The sequence below is a fragment of the Magnolia sinica genome, chromosome 11, assembly GCF_029962835.1.
Source record: "Magnolia sinica isolate HGM2019 chromosome 11, MsV1, whole genome shotgun sequence".
Classification (NCBI taxonomy): domain Eukaryota; kingdom Viridiplantae; phylum Streptophyta; class Magnoliopsida; order Magnoliales; family Magnoliaceae; genus Magnolia; species Magnolia sinica.
Window position 1 is genome coordinate 35,911,865 of NC_080583.1, and position 23,599 is coordinate 35,935,463.

The 23,599-nt window shown below is 36.7% G+C and overlaps 2 long non-coding RNA genes across 3 annotated transcripts in view; one reads left to right on the forward strand and one right to left on the reverse strand.

The window, feature by feature from the left end:
* Nucleotides 1–10,891, reverse strand: part of LOC131219030 (uncharacterized) — a 35,442-nt gene extending 24,551 nt beyond the window's left edge. Inside the window, exon 1 of the long non-coding RNA XR_009157969.1 lies at nucleotides 10,631–10,891. This is a non-coding gene — a long non-coding RNA (uncharacterized LOC131219030). The remainder of the gene's footprint in view (nucleotides 1–10,630) is intronic.
* Nucleotides 10,892–17,627: 6,736 nt separating this feature from the next.
* On the forward strand, nucleotides 17,628–22,575 carry LOC131218339 (uncharacterized). Of its 2 annotated transcripts, none has more exons than XR_009157652.1 (4): nucleotides 17,628–18,049; nucleotides 19,651–19,789; nucleotides 20,960–21,439; nucleotides 22,504–22,575. It is a non-coding gene; the product is annotated as an uncharacterized LOC131218339 (long non-coding RNA). The 2 variants fall into 2 exon arrangements; XR_009157653.1 differs by lacking the exon at nucleotides 17,628–18,049 and adding an exon at nucleotides 18,485–18,689 and having other exon boundaries at nucleotides 19,674–19,789.
* The last annotated feature ends 1,024 nt before the right edge of the window (nucleotides 22,576–23,599 follow it).

The following is a 23,599-nucleotide window of genomic DNA, read 5'->3' on the forward strand; positions in this document are numbered from 1 at the left end:
TTTGAGGACAGTAGTCTTAGATTTAGGAGTTTGTTTGAACTGTAGTTCAAATGTTTGTAGGGAACCTACTAGTTCTTCTACTTTCATTTCATTTATGTTTCTACACTCCTCAATGGTTGTTACTTTAAGATTGAACCGTTCCGGTAATGATCTTAGTATTTTTCTACAGATTTTTGGAACCAGAACTTTCTCACCTAATCTAGCGATGGAGTTGCAAATGACATTCAGTTTTGTGAAAAACTCCATGAAGGTCTCATACTCTTTCATTCTGAGACTTTCAAACTGTGATGTTAGGAGTTGTAGTTTGGATCTCTTCACAGTGCTTGTTCCTTCATGGGTTGTTTCCAACAGATCCCTTGCTTCTTTGGTTGTCCCACACATACTGATTTGATTAAAAATATCTTGGGACACAGTACAGTAGATTGCATCATTGCTTTAGCCTCAGCAGTTTGGTTTTCTTTATCGAATGCTGTCCACTTTTCTTTGGCTTTTGGTTTAGTGATAGTTGTGTCATTCTCAAGTACTATTTGTTCGGTTGGTGGCACGTATCCCTTTTCAACAATGTCCCAAACATCATGATCTAAAGATATCAGAAAGTAATGCACTCTAGCCTTCCAGTATACATAATTAGATCTATCAAATACTAGAGGTCTAGTGAACGATGAGCCCTCTCCTTTGGCCATATTACCAACTTCAGTTAAGATCACTCTCTAGGCAGTGAAGCCCTTAAGAGAGACCCACTCTAACACTAATTGAAATTATGGTAATGACCGCTTTAGTTGAAGTAGGAATATGCCAATATGTCCTAGAGAGGGGGGGGGGGGGGGGGTGAATAGGACCTTTTAGTATTTTATGACAATTTAAAATCCTATTACTCTAATCTTAAACATAAGCATGCATTAGAGTAACTCTACTTGCTTCTAAGCCTAGTAGAGGATCCAATCATAAAACTATTTGAGAGATAAACAATATGAAAATCAGTTTATGATGGATGAGACTGTGTGTGTGAGGTGTGATCTCAGATCAAGTATGAAAGTATTTTAGGAAATCACATAAGTAATGAAAGGCAATAGCAATCACAAACACAATCATTTCTATAGTGGTTCGACTACTTGTCTACTCCACTTCCGGTGAACGCACTCAACCCTTGATTGTACCAGATCTCACTAAAGGAGGTTTCACAACAGGTTCACCTCAAACCGGAGGTTTTTAATCAGGTTCACCTCTAACCAGTACAACCTACACTTAGGCTGACACAACGTATCTACACAACACAGTTTATGCTCCTATGAGCAAGGGTTAACACAAAGCACCCTAACTTTTAGGCCCCACTGGCCAGGGATCCACACAAGGAACCTAACGGAGGTTTCACAACAGGTTCACCTCTAACCGGTTTATGCTTTCCATTGACAAGGGTCAACACAGAGCACCCCCACGTACACTCTCGCCAGAGGCCTCCTATAAGAACTTACAAGGGATGAGAAACACCTTAGACCCAATCTTAAGAAGGAATGATTACAAGGGTTCTCTGGACTCTTAATGACTTACAGATAAGTAGATGAGCCCCATTTAGCATGTTGAGGAAGATCTTCTCCTTTGATGATGAAGAGTTTTCAGCTTCCTTGATCTGCAACTCAGAAGATGTACCAATACATGGCGACGGGTTGGGTCAAGGTTATGATGGAATCCTACTCTATTAAATGTTTTCCTGTAAGGGAGATAGAGCGATTTCAATCATCTATGCATTCAAGGCATCCCAGCTTAATGATTTTCCATTAAGGTGGTAGCTGAAGGATCTTTAAATGCGGAAGTTCATTCACCAATCCACTATATTGAATGTCAATGATAAGGGTGGATTGGAGGATGAATTTCCATGAGAGAAAAGGCTTACGGTATATGATGTAAGGTTAAACACTCAAAATCTCTCTCTGTTTTTGTCTCTCCAACAACCAAGGGCAAGCTCTCATTAAATAGGCAAAAGGTTCTAATGGATATAAAATGGTTACATTTTTGACATAGTTCAATATCATCGAGCAAGGTCGATATCATCGAGCGTATACTCTCGATAGCATCAACTAGTTGCTCGATGATATGAACTCAAATGTTAAACACTTTTGCTAGCTGGTCGAGGAAATCGAACGAGTGTCGATGTCATCGAATTTTAAACTCCGATTTCATCGACATGAGGTTCAATTCCTCGACATTTGAAAATGTGAGAGACTCGCCTTTGAAAAAATTTCAGGTGTATGATATTATTGAGCATCATTCGATATCATCAGAATTTGAATATCGATGATATCGAGGGCAGTGTGGATTCATCGATAATTCCAAGAAATTTTCCTATAAGCTTACTGGACAATTTGTGTCCACATTTGATGACATCGACCAGCCTCAATATGATCGATATTTGAATATTGATTTTATCGAGCAACCCTCAATCCGAGAGAAACAACCTGAAAATCATGCTGGATAGAATTGTGTCCTAATCCGATATCATCGAAGGGCTTCCGATATCATTGATATTTGAATTCTGAGGATATCGAGGAGCTCTTCGATATATCGAGGATTTACATGATTTGCCTTAGTAGAACTTTGGACACAACAGACCTGATGTCGATTTTATCGAGTCTATTCAATGGACTCAAGATTCAAATGTCGATGATATCGAACCCTCTATCGATACATTGATAATTCTGTCCAGAGATTTTTGTGGTTGTTGGAAATCTTATGTCTTCATTCCGATAATATCAAGTGAGATTTGAGGACATCATGACAAGGTTCGATTTTATCGAACCATGTATCGATAAATCGACAAAGGTAGAAAGCTAAAAGATTTTCCTGAAGTTTTGAAAATTTTTTCTAACCAAAACCTAAGATCTTTCCAAATTTTAAGAGTTTTGATTACCTAGTGTTTTGGGACATGGGATGTTAGGCTAAGATTTACCTGTGGTGAGTTTGGGCACACATCCTGTTGAGACAGTCGCTTGATCAATCTTCATATGGAACTCCTTTGTCTTGCTGACTCAACGCTCACGCAAATTGACAAACCAAGGCACTTTCAGACATGGGGGCCCACCGTGATGTATGGGTCTTGCCACACCGTCCAGCACGCTAGATGTGTGGGACCCACCAATGATGGATGTATTACATCTAAGATGTCCATCCATGTGGTGAGCCGGTCTTTGGTGGGCCATGTACGTGGACCCCACTCTGATGGATCTATTCCATCCAAACCATCCATCCATTTGACATGCTAGTGGACCCACCACTGATGGATGTGTTCCATCCAAATCGTCCATCTATTTAGCAATCTCGTCTCAAGGCCTGAGATAAAAAATAAGACGGATCTAGTTATCAGGTGGACCACACTACAGAAAATAGTGGGATTGAACGACTACCATTGAAACCCGATTTTTGGGTCACAGAAGTTTTGGATTAGTATGAAATTTGTTTTTCCTCTTAAGTCAGGTCCATGTGACCTTATAAACAGACTAGATGGAAAATAAATGTTATGGTGGACCCACTTAATGAAAATAAAGCCCAACATTAAGGCCCATGTGATACAGCCCACTTGATGTATATGAGGCCCGTTGGTGCGGCCCACTGATTCAACCCACTTGATGTATGTGAAGCCCGTTGATGCAGCCCATTAATATGGCCCACTTGATGTATATTGAGGCCCATGGGTTACGGCCCATTATGATGTATATTGAGGCCCATGGGTCATAGCCCATTGTGATGTATTTGGGGCCCATTTGATGAGGCCCGATGTGACGTATTTGGGGCCCATTTGGAAGGGCCCGATGTTATGTATATGAGGCCCTTGTATGAGGCCCAATATAATGTATTTGCAGCCCATTCATTAAGGCCCAATATGATGTATTTGGGGCCCTTAGGTTGAGGCCCAGTGTGATATATTTAAGGTCTATGGGTTGTGGCCCATTGTGATGTATTCGAGGCCCATGGGATGTGGCCCATCTAATGTATATATGCCCATGTGATGCGACCCATGTGATGTGTATTAGGCCCATGTGACGCGGCCCATTGTGATGTATGAGACCCTTGTGCAAGGCCCATTATGATTGTATGAGGCCCATTGAGATTGTATGTAGGCCATTGTATTGTGTATAAGGCATTTGTGTGAGACCATGGACCCACTTTATATTGGCATTTACATTGCTTACACCTTTACAATTATAAATGTCTCTATCCAGATGCTTCAGAGATGATGCTTGCGGATAAGATTTGCCAGCATGTCACATGTATTGCTTTGTGAGAGCCATCCATCAGATAGATCCACCAAGCATGTTTCTTGGCCTCACTAAACTAGTTAGCATTCATGTATGGAGAAGATGGATAATTAAAAAACGTTGAGCAACAATTCACCTATCCCATATATTTAGTTTAGCTGAGAGATTTTGCATTCTCAACAGTTACTGTGTAATTTTCATATATTTAGTGTTGATTCCAAAAATTCTGTTTTGCTTGTGGATTTAATGATGATGCAGTCATTTGAATTTTGAATTTTTCTTTTATTGGAACTAATGAATATGATGACTAAATTACAGAGAATATCACAGGTTTGAGCAAAGCAGAACTGTTGTTGTTGCATTTGTACTCAATGATCTTGGTAATTCTTATGGAATGTTTGAATCCATCTAAAATGAAAGTTTCTATATAAGGTCTTTTTCAATGCTACTACAATGCTTGAAAAGTCATTGTTCTTGGTTTTGTTAATGTGTTAATTGAAATACTTGGAATAACTGAAGTCGTTAGCAAATGGGGTTGCGTTCAATATGGAATTCAGAACTAATTGATCATATGCCATTGTCTACCTTTTGAATTCTCTGTCCTCTTAAAAAGACTAGGTACATTACTTTTTGAATTCTCTATCCTCTTAATTCATTTTACGGGTTGCCATTTAATGCATCCTTGACAAGCTGCCTTTATTTCAATTACCTATTACTCTCTTCACGGTATTTCATTACCTCACAATTCTTGGTTGATACCCATGCTCAAAAAGGCTTGAAAAATAGAACTGGTTAACTAGGCTGAGCCAACTTGGAACTCTACGAGTCAATTAATTTAACTTCTAAATTTCCAAGAAGAATATAAGCTATAGGAAGTGCGGAAAAAAAAAGAGAGTAAAAAATAAAAAAGAATATGGGCCTAGCTTCTACAAGTTGAGTTCTTCGACTCGACTTAGTTTTAAGACTCCACTCAGTTACCATGAACCTGAGAAAGTTTCTCCCTCATCCATCTTTACTTTTTGTTTGGAATATTTGAATTTCTTTCATAATGAATTTTTAATTATAACATGTTCTAGCATCTAATTTGGGCTATTTATTGAATATGCACATTTTTTTTCAATAAGGTGCAACAGATTCAAAATGCAACAAATATACCTTTGTTTTTCATAATTTCCATTATGTGGACATTGGAGTATTCAACTGTGAATGTAAGGCCATAGCATGGTGTATTTGAATATGTGGCCTAATTTTTGCAGGTTTGCAAAGAGAAAACTAGATGAGTTTGTTTTCCTCGGGAATACCTCGGGTTTTGCGAGTCAGTTTGAGTCTCTTTCTGATATGAAGGAGAAATTGGAAAGCAAGAGAAAAGAAGTTCTAAGCCCACTAAACTGTGAGTTTCTTCTAATAATTGCTTTTAATGGACACCATTTTGAATAGAGGAAATACACAATGTTCAATCAACTAATTTTACTAGGACCAGCAAATTGTACATGTGTTGGCCTGCCATTTGGTCATCCATAACTGTCCAACTGATCGCTTTAAAGGAATATAGATACATTAGTAATGCAACCCTCATCACATATAATGTAATATCAACATCTTAGTCATAATCAACTCAAAATCAACTTAGTACATAGAAGCAATACAGATACACTAGCAATTCCCCTCAATATCTTCATATGGATGTTTCTTGTTTTACTTACCTTTTTATGTTGTTTTTAAATGTATTAGCTCGAAATTGATGGAGCAGACCTGAATGTGCGTCGGAGCTATTCGGATGTTGAGTGAGGGTCCCTGGAAGGTGGGAACCGCTGTTATGACCATGATTAAGCTGTCCATTTCCTATGGACAACATTGGAGTGGCCTGGCCATTTGGACAGGCCGTGTTTATGTATTTGCTTGAAATTGATGGAGCAGACCCGGATGTGCGTCGGAGCTATCCAGATGTTGAGAGGGGGGTCCCTGGAAGTGAGAACCACTATTATGACTATGATGAAGCTATCCATTTCCTATGGACAACATTGGAGTCGCCTGGCCATTTGGACAGGCCGTGTTTATGTTTTAGCTCGAAATTATTGGAGTAGACCCTAGTATAACCCTAAACCTAAACCTACACCTAAAACTAATACCTAAAACTAAACATCACAGTGGGGACAGTGCCCCCGACCGTTGATTCCTTCCTGGGATCCACCATGGTAGTTATTTGAGATCCAATCTGCTGGTAAGTTCACACAGACCTAAACCTATAACCTTAACCTAAACCAAAACGTATAACCTATAACCTATAACCTATAACCTAAAACTTAAACCTAAACCTATAGCCTAAAACCTAAATGTATTCTCAAATCCTTAAACCTAAACCTACACCTAATCCTAATCTCAACTCCCTAACCTAAACCTAAACCTAAACTTGAAAACCCAAACCTAAACCCGATCCCGAACCCGAACCGATTTCCTAAACCTAAACCTTAACCTATTCTCAATTCCCTAAAGCTATAACTTATAACCTATAACCTATATCCTAAACCGAAACCTAACTTAAACCTATAACCTAAAACTATAACCTTAACCTAAACCTAAAACCTAAACCTAAACCTAAAACCTAAATGTATTCTCAAATCCTTAAACCCAAATCTACACCTAATCCTAATCTCAACTCCTTAACCTAAACCTAATCTTGAAAACCCAAACCTAAACCCGATCCCGAACCCGACCCGATTTCTTAAACCTAAACCTTAACCTATTTTCAATTCCCTAAAGCTATAACCTATAACCTATAACCTAAACCTAAACCTAAACCTAAATCTAAACTTATAACCTAAATCTAAACTTATAACCTAAACCTATAACCTTAACCTAAACCTAAAACCTAAACCTAAACCTAAAACCTAAATGTATTCTCAAATCCTTAAACCTAAACCTACACCTAATCTTAATCTCAACTCCTTAACCTAAACCTAAACTTGAAAACCCAAACCTAAACCCGAACCTGAACCCGATTTCCTAAACCTAAACCTTAACATATTCTCAATTCCCTAAACCTTAACCTATAACCTAGCCAAAACCTAAACCTATAACTTACACTTATAACCTAAACCTAAACCTATAACCTAAACCTGTATACTTAACCTAAACATAAAACCTAAACCTAAACCTATAACCTAAATGTATTCTCAAATCCCTAAACCTAAACCTAAACCTATAACCTACAACATTAACATAAACTTATAACCTAAACCTAAAACCTACAACATTAACCTAAACCTATACTTATAACCTAAACCTATTCTCAAATCCCAAAACCTATAACCTAAACCTAAACCTTAACCTAAACCTAAACCTATAACCTAAACCTAAACCTTAAACTATAACCTATACCTTAACCTATAACCTATAACCTATAACCTAAACCTATAACTTATAACCCAAACTCAATTACCTAAACCTTAACCTATAACCTAACCTAAACCTAAACCTATAACCTACACTTATAACCTAAACCTAATCCTAAAGCTAAACCTGTAACCTTAACCTAAACGTAAAACCTAAACCTAAACCTAAAATGTAAATGTATTCTCAAATCCCTAAACCTAAACCTATAATCTAAACCTATAACCTACAACATTAGCATAAACTTATAACTTACAACATTAACCTAAACCCATTCTCAAATCCCAAAACCTATAACCTAAACCTAAACCTTAACCTAAACCTAAACCTAAACCTATAACCTAAACTCAATTCCCTAAACCTTAACCTATAACCTAAACCTTAACCTGTAACGTATAACCTACACTTATAACCTAAACCTAAACCTAAAACCTAAATGTATTCTCAAATTCCTAAACCTAAACTAACGCCTAATCCTAATCTCAACTCCCTAACCTAAACTTAAACCTAAACTTGAAAACCCAAACCTAAACCCGATCTCGAACCCGAACCCGATTTCCTAAACCTAAACCTTAACCTATTCTCAATTCCCTAAAGCTATAACCTTTAACATATAACCTATAACCTAAACCTAAACCTTAACCTAAACCTAAACCTATAACCTTAACCTAAACCAAAACCTATAACCTAAACCTTAACCTATAACCTATAACCTAAACTTATAACCTATAACCTAACCTTAACCTAAACCTAAAAACTAAATGTAAACCTATAACCTAAACCTATAACCTAAAACCTAAACCTAAACCTAAAACTTAAATATATTCTCAAATCACTAAACCTAAACCTACACCTAATCCTAATCTCAACTCCCTAACCTAGACCTAAACCTAAACTTGAAAACCCAAACCTAAACCCGATCCCAAACCTGAACCTGATTGATATAATAATGTAGCCCAATCACATGGCAACAAACAAGAAAATCTTGTTTTGTTGGCAAGCATACTCGAACTCAAGCATCACAATGCATCTATTTCCATCTCCACTATCTCTTATAGCATAGATTATTTGAGATTTGGATTTATCTCATTTTTAGAGTCATGTCCTAACACAATATGATAATATTAATAGACAAGGTAGATTTGTCACCAACATTATTCCAAGACCCATATAACTTCTCCTTATAGCAAGTTGGGTAGGGCACATGCAGCTTGAATCCATCAAAGGAGATAAGGATCATCTCTCATATGTTCTCTCTCTTTTCATTTGTTTTGTTTTTTCCATAGGATTGTTTATTTTGTGGTGTCTGCTCACATACAACATTTTATCATGTTAATATAATTATAAGTGGCCTAATCTCACCTTTCTAAAAACAACTAATAATAATTTCTACCTGATGAGAAATCACCAAGTACCATTAGGCTCAACCCAAAAAGATAAATCAGCATTTTCTTTCTTTCATTTTCTTTTAACACACACTCACACACCAGAGTCGCTTACGGCCACAATGGGTACTTGAACTCGTGACCTTGTATTGAAACTATTTTAAATCTACCATGAAGGTATGAGTAAGGACCTAGGCGTGTGTGCACAGTCAATGATGTGTTCAGCACATTGAATTTTGTGAGCCCCACTAGGAAATAGGCTATGAATAATTTTTTGTATTTTATTTATGATGTTAAACTTATATGTATTTATGCGTGGATGAATGTGATGTGGATAAGATTGTTTGTGTTTGGATGGATGTAGTTTATGTTTGGATGAATGTAGTTTATGTTTGGATGGATTTACATAGTTTGGGTTTAGATGGATGTGAATGTGAATATGATGAAATATATATACAGATGGATGTGAATGTGAATATGATGAAATATATTATATAACAGGTGTATACCAGGAAGAATATGATGAAATATATTGTGACAGGTATATATCAGGAATTTTGTGCTAGAATACTAAAAAAAAGAGAGACTTTTGCCTACGAAATATTTTGTAGGTAAAAGTCTCATCCACGTTTTTTACCTATGAAAATTTTCGTAGGTAAAAGTCTCATCCACGTTTTAACCTACGAAAATTTTCGTAGGGACAAGTTTTGTAAATATTATTACCTATGAAAAAAATCATGGGTAAAAGTTTTTTACTTATTTTTTAACGACGAAAAAAAATTCGTTGGTAAACGTTTTGTAAATATTTTTACCTACGAAAAGATTCGTAGGTAAAAGTATCGTGAAATATTTTTTCTTACAAAAATAATCATCGGTAAAAGTGATGTAAATATTTTTACCTACAAAAAGTTTCGTAGGTAAAAGTATCGTGAAATATTTTTACCTACAAAACAAATCATCGGTAAAAGTATTTTGAATATTTTTTACCAATGAAAAAATTCATCGGTAAAAGTTTTGTAAATATTTTTACCTACAAAAAAAATCGTCGATAAAAGTTTTTTACTTATTTTTTACCAACGAAAAAATTTGTCGGTAAAAGTTTTGTAAATATTTTTACATACGAAAAAATTCGTTGGTAAAAGTTTTTTACTTATTTTTAACCGATGAAAAAATTCGTCAGTAAAAGTCTTACCTTTGCCGACAAAACAAAATTTCATCGATAAAAGCCTTTACTATCGGTCTTTTACCGACGAAAATTTTCATCGGTAAAATTTTTTACCTACGATTTTTGTGGATTTAGTGACGAAAATTTTCATTGGTAAAAGTGAGTTTTCTTGTAGTGTATGCTAGAGTACATGTACATTGGCTTCTCATTCGGAAGCTTAGCAATTTGCAACAAACAGCACACACACTACTCAAATTACAAGTAGGCAACTATCTAATTCACTTTCGATATAAACAATTTTTGCTAGTATAATGGATCTGCATTAAAGCATAATCAAGCCGAATCGGACAAACTTACAAACGGGCCCCAACATATGAGAGGGCCCCTATTGCTGACCATGGGCATTTCTAGCAACCTTGAAAACAAATGGCTGTACTTACATTATTTAGTGGTTGTTCCAAAGAATGGAATAGGTGTGGAAGTCCTCAGTTGGATCAAACCACATAACATGTCTCATTTCCCTGCCTCCAACTCCTGATTTGTATACATTGGTTTGTATTGTATGCAGCTGCCCTGTTATGTTTCCCAAGAACTCAAAATCGAGCTCATCTCTTTCAGGCCCTGTATTTGAACACATCTGCATTAGCAACAAATGAAAAATAAGAAAGCAAACAAAAATTGGAAGTTATTGAATCTGTAATAACTTTCTTATCGGTTGGATTGTGATACTAAAGACAAATGATATTTAAGTTTAGAGAGAAACCAAAGCCAGTGTAATGGATTCTCAGCAGAAATGGTATTTCGAAATATCCAGATAGTGTAACAAAAATACAATTTGGAATGTCTAGATAGTGCTGGAAAAAATAATTTTGGAGTTGAAAAAATACAACACCATTTATGGAACTTCGCGTCCTACTTGAAACAACACCGTAGGTGATTTGGGATGAAAAACATCCATTTCTTTAAGAAATCACATACAACCTTAAATGCAAAATGGAGTATCTCATCAAAAAAATAACTTGGGTTCCTACAATTCACAGAATTTCAATCTTATATTTCATCATTTCATAAATACTAAACACCGTATGCAAACAATACCTTCCCTAGAACAAAAACACATCATAAACATAATAAAATTCACATAAAGAAGAATCAAAACATAAGAAAGAGACAAACACTAAAACTTTTTCATTGTTGTCTGCTGTATCTCCATTTCCTCCATCCACAATGTTTCCTGGATATGGTTGAAGGAAAATATCAAGCCCAAGCACCCCAAAAGAACTCAATACTTTTTAGTAGGGTTATAAAATTCATTGACTCACACTAGAACAAAAGTCGGCTTAGCCAACGCTGTGTATCGCTCATCTGTCGGTGCTAACTAAGATCGGGCAACAGTTAACGATCAGGTATAAATACCCTCCCAGAAGCCCTAACCCTCATGTTCTACTCTCTCCCGACTCTCTCCCTCTCACTGCCCCAGACGTTCTCTCTCTCTAACTCTCTCTCCGTCACGATTCTCTCTCTCTCTCTCTCTCTCTCTTTCTCCCTTTAGATGCAGCAACAGCCCTCGCCATATCCACCACTATTATCCCTTTCTCAATCGACCCTCTCTCTCTCTCTATTTCCCCTTTTCCCTCTCTCAATCGACCACCTTTCTTTGTTTCCCCTTTCTCAATCCACCTCTATTCCTCTAGGGTTTCTCTCTCTCTCTCTCTCTCTCTCTCTCTTCTTTTATAGACCAGATCTGCAGGATCAGCAGGTGTCAGATTTACACCTCATGTTATAACAATCAAAGCTGAGAGGTATTCAATTTTTTTTTTCAAAACTGCATGGTATTCTTGTATCATTTTATGATTACTATCAAAATGTGATTTTGCGCATGAAAATGTGGGTTCTGTTATGTAATTTTACATTGGAATGTGTTATCTGGTTTGACAATCTCCAACAACTGTGTTTAGGATTTGATGCATTGCTATAGTAAACCGTTATTTGGTTTTGTTTCTATGCCCTATGCTTGATTATCGTACTCTATGTTGATGTGGTGTATTTTAATTAGATTATTGTTGGTATTAAAATTGTTTAAACCTCCCGTTGTTCTTTTAGTTTAATTTATCCATGTTCTGGTGTAAATATTATGATCGAAAACGTGTTAAAATTGAAGAGATGTTGAGGCAAATATTCTAGCTTCAAAGGGTTCTTGGTAGTACTATTTTGTTAGAATTCAATTTCTGATTTTAGTTGATTTACAATTCTTTCTGAATTTGGAATTTAGGCTGAAGTTGGGAAAAAGCAGCCCGCTCAATGCAGGTTCTGTTTTCCATGCTGATCCAGACATCAACTGTGAGCATGTTTCAGAAGTCCCAAAATGTAATGACCTTGGAAATTTTTGTGCTAATCTTTCTTTAAGTAGTTGTTTTTGGGGTAATTAGCGCTATACTCGATTGCTTGTGAAATTTGCATCAATCACTTTAAATTGTATCTGCATGGCTCTAAACTTGTAGATTAGTTAGCACTACGTTACTCTGAAATTTGAGATCCATCGCTAAATCCAGTTGTTCTGGGAATTTTTTGGAAGTTCTAGATCAGACCTAGACCATGCGTCGAAAGTCCGATAGCGATGATCTTAGTCTGTTGCGTTCACCGAGTTGGGCTTGACCATCACCTCGAAAATCAAGTCCATGTGATGTTCTGGGTCGATTTGATTGAGTCTGGAGTGAGGAGTGTGAGAACGGTTGGAATTTAATAAGTTTTTATGAAATCTGAGTCGTGTCGCTTGCACGACGATTTTAAGCTATCTGATCGTTGGATTCTGACCCAATTTCACCCTCTGATCAGGAAAGGTGGCCCAGGCATATCTTTGTGCTTGTGGACCTGATCGAGATCCCATGACCATTGAATTGAGTGTGGTCCTCCACGGCTGATCTGAAGAGCCGGTCGGTATGAAAACTCAGCTTGACCTAGATCCATGGTCAAGGAGCTTAAGTCCGACCTTTCGTGGTTATAGGCCCACCAGAAGTGCTTCGTTGGATCGAGAGAGGCATGCTTTGGTTATAACCTAAGTATACCTTGTCCCTGGGGTTATTTTCATCAAAGTTAGGCCTATTTATAGTCCTTAAACCCTAGCTCTCTTTTCCATACGAATTTTCTCTAACCCTAGCTTGGAAAGAGAGTGGAAAAGAGAGAGAAAGTGAGAGAGATGAGTTGGTGAATCATCTTGGATTCTTCCTTGTTCTTCTTCATCTTTGAACCTTCACTTTGAATCGTTATTCTGACGGTTCTGAGTTCATCTTGGGGTAAGTTAATCTAACCCTAATCTGTGTTAGAGCTTAAATTAGTCTTAGTGCTGTTGTATCTCATTTCTATCCTTGCTTTAGGGTATTCTTTCGCCGTTGACGAAGACAACTCGTCTAAATCAGTTCGGTGTTCTTTCCTTGCTTAAGGTGGGGACTTTAAGTGTATAGGTTATGGTTTTCAAGGCTTTCAATCCCAGTTAATGATTTATTCTTGTTATGGATGAGATTTTGCATGACAAATGTTATGTTTACGTTGCTTTCCTGATATGCATGCATTATATTGAGATTTGTTTATTCTATGTGTATTTATAAAGTACCGTATACGTATAAAATATGCATTTGTGTTTGCCATGATTATTTGTCATGTATGTATGCTAGATGCATGTATGACAACTCCTTGGTAAAAGGAATTGTCTAAGTGCATGTATTTCAACATATGTCATGTATGTTGTTCCATGTATGCTAAGTGTTTGTAGAAATGCATGAATGATCTAAAGTGTAATTTATTACACTAATTGCGGGCGTTGAGAAGTGATTCTCAATACTCATATTGATGTGCATGATTTCCTTTATGCAAGTTACATTCCATGTTATTTAAATTCAAGCATTACTTATGCTTACATTTATGTTAAGTTGAGATTCTTCAAATGTCTATGTACCGTGATTTGAGTTATTGTTCCTTTACTATTTTACATTCTAGACGAACATCTGTTGTAGTGTAATGTGTTTGGGACTATGCATTAGTCCAGGAAATCGGTAATTGACCCTATGTTCATGGCTGAGATTGCTTTCGCCACGTAGGACGTATTAGACGAACCCGAGCCGTATTAGAGTTGTCGGCAGTGGTTTGGCCACGCGGAGTGTTTGCGCACTCTATGTCGCTCAACCCAATGTGCACTCGTGCTAGTCGAGTTCGTCAAGTAACCCGATTATCCGATGTATGTTCACCATGTATGGACGCTACTGCTTGAATCTAGGGTACCGAACTTACCAGTGAAATCCTAATAACCATGGTACCTTGATCCGCTAAGACTTATGAGCCGGACATGGTGGTATGGGACACCATGGTCGAGCTGTCGGCCTACGCTGGGGTGACGAGCCTCCTCGTAGTGACCAGTGAGCAACCAAACTCGTGAGCCGATTATGGTGGTATGGGACACTATATTCGTGCTGTCGGCCTACATTGATTGGTGACGAGCCCTTCGTAGTGACCTCGAGCATACCTGGATACCGCAATGAGGTGACGAGCCGAACTGTGGTAGTAAAGGCGTGAAAGGCGTGCATTGATTGGTGACGAGCCCTTTACTACGACCTCAACTATATGATCGTATGAGATGTCTAGGATTGACGACCCTAGAATGGATCACTGTTTGGATGGTGATATGAGGAAGGTATCTTAGCTTCCCAATCCTGCTGTATGAAATGGACTAATAATAACTTGGTAATCATATCCATGCACCGCATTTGCATGTGCTTCGTAGATGTGGCGCACTTTGAGGCAATGTCATGCGTAACGTAAGATGAAGACGCTGAGGGTGTACGCGTGAGGGCACGCATCATAGTGCATACATCCTTGTATTAACAAGAGTATTTAGAATTTATTTAATTGTTCTGCTTTATCATTACTATTTGATTGAACTGATAACATGTTAACCAGTGCCTTATTGTTCCACTGAGTTGATCACTCACTCCCACATTCTGGGGCGGTGTTAAACACCCACCAGACTCTGTCTTAGGTTCTGATGTTGCAGATGTGGATGCGACTTCTGAGGCAGAGTGGGAGATGGATGATGATGAGGCTGCTTTCTCTTATATGCAGTTTTCAGACAGGTTCTAGTGAGCCTTGTTCTGATGCGTGGGGCTCTGGGATTATTTTGGGATTTAAATGATGTAATTTGATACTTATAATTTTGATAAGTAACCCTTTCATACGACCTGGTTGGTGAATGTACTTCAGGGATTCACACTTGTACACATGTATTTCTATAAGTCTTCCGCTTGCTTTATTCAATTATCCCTGAATTATATCTGTGTTTTGGCTTAATCTATTCCATGTTTTATGCACTAATATAGACAACATACATCCATCATTAAATATGTTGCATAAGTGATGTTTTGGAACTCGGGAGCTGAGTTATGCTCGACCCCCGAATTTCAGGGCATTACACAAAAACCATGATTTGGTCATATAATCTGACACATCATCAATTATGATTATGAAAAGGCCTGCAATTTCAATGACACTAGTTTCTTTATGGGATTCTTATGATTTGACTTTTATCATTTATTTTTGTAGACTCGGTTCCAGCATGATGAGCAAGTTTACATATTGTCCTTAGAAATTCTAAGTATGCCCGGAAAGGAGCGCATCTCGATTAGTGATGTCTACACAAAGGTATATGCATGGGACAATACACTTCCGTTTTTGAATTTTGTGTTATCAAATTCAATGCTCTGAAGAATATGTAAATGGCCTCAATTCTATATTTCATACAAAAAAATAAATTATACGCAGTAACTTTCCCTTTTATTACTTATTGTGTTTTTCTGATTGATCATTTTGTTTCTCGATTTTACAGGCAGATAATTCAGTGGATTTCACAGATAATCAAGGATGGAGACTCTAGGGATCTGCCTTTTTTTGTAAGTAACATTCATAAACACGAGCATGCTTTTGAGATCAAAATTTATCCTACAAGTAAACTATATTATTTACACTGATGTTTTGAAATTAATTGTTCACTTCATGCTTGTTTAATTCGTGTCATCATCCTTCAGATCACTTCTTGCACGGTTCATTTTTGGGGTGTTTGCATTATGATAGTTTTAGGAGTTGTAAGACTCAAAGATATTTCAACTGTTGCTTTAGCAGATCTGATGTACTCTACCTGAAATTCTTTGTAATGCTTCTGTTTTTCCTTCCCCTACTATCTGTAGATAGTAAAGACTCCGGAGCTTAGTCTAGAGGATGCTGATCCAATCTGGTGAAAGGGTGCCTAAGGCATCCTGTCTTCAAGCAAGGGATTGAAACAAAGGATTCAGAGCATAACTTCCGATATGTATGATCGAATGAGAGATCCAAGGTTTGGTCCAATTTTGCTTTTCGGAGCATGCATCTCTTTTGGTAGCATCTAGTTCAAAGGAACCAATCAACAAAACCAATCGAAGAGGTAAGGTGCTAAAAGATACAATCCAGAATGCCTTTAAAGAATATTAGAAATTTAGAAGGGAAAATAGTTAACCTCTAGAGTGTTATTTATAAAACCAAAAAATATTGTGTTCGTATGTTTGGTCTGGAAAAGCTATGTAGGGTTGCCAATGGGCATTGTGATTATGGATACCCAAAGTACTTGACCCATATTTAGACCTAAGGGAATCGGATTGGGGTCCAGTTGCATTTAGATACGAATCTAAACCCAAAAAGATTTTTTAAAAAACAAAAAATTGAAAAGAGGACGTGAATATTATTAATTATTATTTTTAATAAATTGCCTTTAAACCATGTCTCTCCTTTGATGGATTTTTGTTATAGGAGGGGAAAAACCATTTTAGGTATGCAAGACCGATTATCTTCTTTTTTCCTCTTTTGAATATTCATATTTCTGTCTTTTTTTTTTCTTTTTTTTTTTTTAATGGAATTAGATTGGGGGTTTGAGGGGGTATTAATTAGATTAATTGGGTGTTTGAAGGTTCTTTGTTGCCCTTTTATGAATGCAAAGCTTTCACCTTAGGCTAGTCTATCTCAGTGGTGGTCACATTTGCTTATGCTTGTCTCTTGAAATCAGATCTCCTATGACAATGTACAAATCCATATAAACATTTTTTGTGTTGATGGAAACATATAACAAATATTGATATCTGCAGTTATACTTCTGATCAAATGATCTCATGGCTGTTGTGGTGTATGATTTAGGCATGTACAACAGAACTGAAATTATCCTCTGTTCCATTAATTGTTTTCCCTTAATAATAAAAGCAAAAAATCTCCTTTATGTTTTAGACTATAAGAACCCATCTAAGTGGGTCCAAGTTAGGCCCATGTCACATTCATTAACTATGATATCACATTTAGTAACAGTTGTATTAAGGTGTTGACCTTGTTAGCATGTGAGTCATGTTAGTAATCATGTATAGGAGTGTTTGGATGCAAGGCATGCTCAGTTGAATTGAACTAAAGGAAACAAAGAGAAATGGAAAAAAAAAGAAAAAAAATCTTGAATCAGGTATCATTATTCTAATTTGAATGAGGTTGGCATTGCATATCATGTATTTTAATTCAGACTCAGTCTTCTTTTCTTTTTTATTTTTTTTTCAATTCCTCTCTGTTAAGCTTTAATTCCTGTGATTCAAATTCAATTATCATTCTACGTACTATTCAAATTCAAATTCAATTATCAATTAGAGCAAACTTGGATGTGTGGGATTAATATGATAAATTAGGCTATTTTTTTTCTTTCAAAGAGAAGATGATGTAAGGAGAAGCAAGAACTATTGATTGTTTAAGGGGAAGATTGCTTGCAGAGAGAGTGACTTCAAAGGCTGCAAAAGAAGATGCATAAATCGTGGGTAAGAGGTCTTTTTCCTTTCTTCTTCTTCATTTCCTTTTGCTACTGTCTTTTTTTTTTTGGAAAGACTACTGTCATTTCTGTTATATTCTTCTTCATTTCCATAGTTTTGGTTTCAACAATCACATTTTTCATATTCTTCTTCACATTTTTTTAACAAAAGCCACGAAGATTTCATTACTCTTGAAAATTTACAGCCTTTCAGGAGGGTCCCAACAAAAAGGATTATTCAATGCAAACTCAATTTATGGATCTCGAGCATTGTTTGTTGTGTAAAGTTTTTAAGCTTCCCCATTCAGAACATGTTCTTATTTATGAAATATCTAGCTGTTTCATCATCCTATTGACTCTGTTCTATGTTTACCCGTAGGCCATTGATTGAAGGATTAGGAACTTCCAATCTGGGGACATTCTCTGTCCAAATTGAGACCCATCAGAGCTATAGTCTAGAATATCACCAGCCAGGCCAGATTGTAACAGGCTCATGACTTGTTTTAGTATAAATAGTAGAGCATTGTTTTTAAGTTTTAACTAAAGATCTGATTTGCGGTCTTTCTTTTGTAGTAGAAGTTGCTTGGCATGTGTGAGGCAAATGGATGTGACATAGTGAATAGTCACTAATGGAAGTTCATTTATGAATGGTATGAGATGTTTGGATGATATTTTCAAATTATAGCATGACGATGTCTACATCTTTTCCTACCAATCTTTTATACTTCAATATGACTTTTGTAATGTTTTATCATAATATTTCATGAAACTTAGATCAGTTCACATTCAATGAATTGCAATTCATTTGGATTGAGCATCCAAAAGCACTCAAGTTTTGTTATTCCACTTAGGATTGGGAAATCCACTATAGTGAAACACCAAAATGGACAGAAAATTCTGGTTTTTAAATCTGGTTTTTAAAAAAAAAAAAAAAAATTTGAAAAAAAGAGATTTTGTTAAGGAAAAAAGAACACTAATGTTTTATACCTCATAATTTCATGCATGTATGAATTCATAGTGGACAGAAATTTTTATTTTTATTTTCTCCTGACATTGCTTGTGTGTTCTACAACCATTAAGCATGATGAGCTGTTTGTTTAGCTGTTCCTGAACTGCATCTCTTTAGATTTGCTTGTGGGCACCCCATTTTTGATGGTGTAACAGAGTGTAATAGATGATATGCAGGCACTTACAGATTACATAAATTGCATGCAAGCCATACAAGTCAAATTAAACTGTTCAAATAATGGTTCTTAGTTTAGATACATCATGAACCAAAAAGTACACTATCTGATTGTCTGACTATCAACACAGTGAACATTTATTGGATGATTAAAAATGTTTTCATGCCCAACGGTCCTATTGCCATAAAAAAGTGTCCATGGATTAGAAGCTAGGATTGTTTTATGAGGATTTACTGCCTATTTCATGGCCTTTGTGTATGTTTGAATTTGTTTCAAGTTGTCCATGGTTTATTGGTGAATGTTGCCATCTGATCATCCTGCTCTATGTCAGAATGTGACCTTTGGATGATTTGGTTTCTGAATTTTCTTTTATCAGTGGCACTTTTTGAGCCTTTCCTGATATCTTATTTGAACTTCAAACTTACAGTCCAATTACATGATTTGGAGCAGGTTATTGACTATTTTAATAAGGCACTGGAGGGATCAAGTATAGATCTGTCATAAGCCAGTATCTCTGTGTAGATTGATCTTGGGAAACAAACAATTACATGACCGCCACTGCTAAGGTAAATTTTTCTTATTCCTTAGTTTTAAGCTATTTTTAGCTTTTACACTGCAATACCAACATTTCATGGATTCTTTCACGTCCGTTCAGGTGGGATATGACCTTTTTTATAAGAGTTGTCCATGCTAGTTTTTCAGAATTGGGTGCAGCAAGTGGGTCCCATTAATCTTAAAATTAGCTGGCTCTGTTTCAAGATTTGGCTACTATGGTGAATCTCTACGTTGGCTACTGGGTCTTCCCTTTGTCAAGCTGCAGGTGTTGTGGCTGTTTGAGGCTGATGCAATTTTTTATTTTTTATTTTTGCTTCCAATGTGGGTGATGCAGCTGGGTTAGCATTTATTGAGTCTTTCTTGTTATATGTGTGTGTGTGTGCACGTGCTATAATATAATATATAATATATATATATATATATATATATATATATATATACATATATATATATATATATATATATATATATATATATATATTTATGGAAGATTTCCTCACTTTTATGAAAGGACTCATCTCCTTTCCACTATATATTCCAGGGACTCCATATGCAAGAGCTGTTCAGGTACTTCCAATCATATTTCAGTAGAAATATTTTAGACCCTTTTCATGTATAGATACCATTTTCTTAGGTAAGTGTCATTTACACCCATCTTTGTGATGCACACACCATTTTCTTCTAGTTTTGGTACTATTATAGTACCTATAATGGACTACTCTACTATCAATAAATAGAAAGATGGGGTGTTTGCAAGAAAGGCACAGGGTTGTAAACATCTCTCTTCCATTTTCCTTTATCATTTGACAAGACTAAGGTTGTAGTTTACCACCATTTTTCAAGGGTGGTGAATTATCCACACTAGGCATATATGTAAGGAAATCCATGGACATATTATGGTTGATTGAGAGTCCAAAATGATGCTGCCCAAATGATCCTAACCATCAGATCAGTCTGATATTGAGGTTGTTGACTATCCCAAAAAGTGCCACTTAATTTGAAAGATCTTGATTCTGATACATGCATCACATGTGTAGGGTGCATGGATCACCACCATTTGAAGACTGTTAGTGAACTAGCACCATTGGTGTCATTTCAAAGTAGATATTTGCTCCTTTTACTTTCTACCCAGAACTTTTGACTGACTCTGTGTGTGTGTGTGTGTGTTTGTGTGTATGCAGGCTAGAGCAAGAATATCTTCTACAGTGAAAGCTATAGTTGAAGAGAGATGATCAAAGGGAGAGAACTCTGCTGGTAATAAGAAAAGTGATTTCCTTGAAATACTCCTATCAGCAAATAGCCTGTCCGAGGATGAAAGGGTGAGCTTTGTACTAGATTCTTTGTTGGGTGGGTATGAAACCACCTCCCTCCTCATGGCATTGGCAGTTCTCTTCTTGGGTCAATCACCAGCTTCTCTGCAACAACTGAGGGTAGACACCATCTTTCTCTCTCCTCCCCTTCTAGCCATTTCAAGCTCCATATAAAAAAGTTGAAATTCAATGGCCTTCTTTGAAATTTTTTATAAAAAGAAAAGAGAGAGAAAATGAAAGAAACCCTTTTTGTTTTTGAAACAGTCAGAGCATGAAAGTATAAGAAATGTGAAAGGAAAAGAAGAGTACTTGAACTAGGATGACTATAAGAAAATGGAGTTTACTCAACATGTAAGTGTAACTTTCTAATCTTTTAAATTAAGGGCTATAGATTAATATATGACTTATATTGGTTTCTCAAATGGTAGTGATTGGATAGATGGTACACGTGGCCCTAATGTGGATGGATCATATCGTGATGATTTTAACTTACTGAATGATCATAACCATCTAATTGGCCGAGGTCAGATGGTCAAGATCATCCAATCAGTGTGATTTTTGGCTTATGCTCCATCTGCAACAGAGGCCTGAGGGGCTCCAATGTGAGTGGACCATGGTGTGGAAATTGAACTTAATGGACAATCGTGACCATCCAACTGGGAGATCATGGCCATCAAATTCATAAAAGAAAATTAAATCATCAATGGGTCCAAGTTCAATGGTTGATATCAGATGTTTAAGATTGTCACAGTGGAGGTCTATAGGTTGTTTGGACTGTGGAGACATCACCATCTACTTTTGGGGCCGATTCCATTAGAAGCTTTGTAGGTTATGCTTAATCTACAATGCAATATGTGGGGCCCACCAAAATCAAATCCATCCATCACATGCCCCAACAACATCTCCTCGAGCCCAAAAACTAGGCTGTCCAAACCTAAGGTCGTTCCATACGAAATTGTTGGGTGTGGTGCCCACCACTAAAATCTTCCAAATTGGATGTGGGGCCCAGCGTGTTTTCTATATGCCATCCAATGCACCCATTCAGACTTGCACCCCACTATAAACGGACACCCTAAAAATTAAGCCATTCCAAAACTCAGGTGGGCCACACCACAGCCACCTGAGTTTCTTTTGAGTGCCAAGGAGAACATGAAGAGGTCCAAAGGTAGTTAATTAGATTAGATGTCATGCACAAATCAAAATGGGCCCACACCTAGAATTGTAGGTCAAACTCAAGCTAAAAAGCTTTGTAGTGGATCAGCCTACTTTTAATGAATGGAAACACACATGCTAGATTGATACTTTTGTTTATTGCTTTTTCTATCTGTCCTCCTTGTTCTTTTTATTATTAATTTTCTCACTTTCTAGCCTGTTTCCAATGATGTGCATGATTTTTAATGTTTTTTTAATTGAAGGTCATTAATGAAGCTCTTAGATGTGGGAACATGGTCAAGTTTGTGCACCGAAAGGCCCTCAAAGATGTCAGATTTAAATGTACACCATCCTTGACTTCCATCCTTGGAGACAATGGTCAATTGTAGCAAGTACCTTATCAGCGACAGAGAAGAATGGTTACCTTAATCATTTTCTTCAGCTAGATGGGCATAGGTTTCTCAACCAATGGCTCCAGGAAGCTCAAAAGTGTAGTGGTGGCACAAGTGACAGTTCTGTGGAAGAATCAATTAGTGCAATGCTAGGATCACTTAAGAAGCTGCCTCTTGATGAGAGCTTAACTACTTCAGGAATTGTGGAAACTGTCAAACATCTCCTTGGCAACAGGAGCTTGAAAGTCCAAGAGAGGGCAAGAACTTTGTTTGATAGATGGATTTGTTTTTATTTATTTATTTGTATTCAAAACTATTTTCAATTTATTGTAATAAATATTATATTTTTTTTTTATTGTCTAGTAATATAAATTTTGTTTAATATTCAGTTTTATTTGTATGGCATCATTTTTATGTTTCAAATATTTAAAAAATACAGGTTTCGATTGAATTATATATAATAATAATAAATTACTGGAATTCTAGGGCCTTACAAATCTATACAAAAGCTTTTACCAGCGCTTGTGTAGAAAATTTACAGCGCTTTTGCATGAGAAAAAGGGTTCAGAACTCACTTTTACCAGTGCTCAGAACGACTTTTACCGGCGCCCATTCGCGTCGAAAAAACTATAATTAACGGCGCTTAGACAAGCGTCGGTAAAGCTCACCTAGCGCCGCCAATTCTTTTCCCGACATACCCATTTAGTGGCGCTAGTAGAAATGTCGGCGCTTTTAGGGGCTTTCGAGCGCCGGTAAAAGTCCCAATTGTTGTAGTGTCAACTCAAAAGCTCTAAATTTAATGATAAGTTGTCAATCCTCACTTTGTTATAATATTTTAGTCTAAAAGCTCTAACTTTAAGAAAAATAAATGGATGTTCCAGCCATTGCAATCGGTTGGGTCCATTGGGTATTAAAAAACAAATTAAAACAAGGCTAAGGTCTCAACTAAATTGGAAGCTTTCATTAG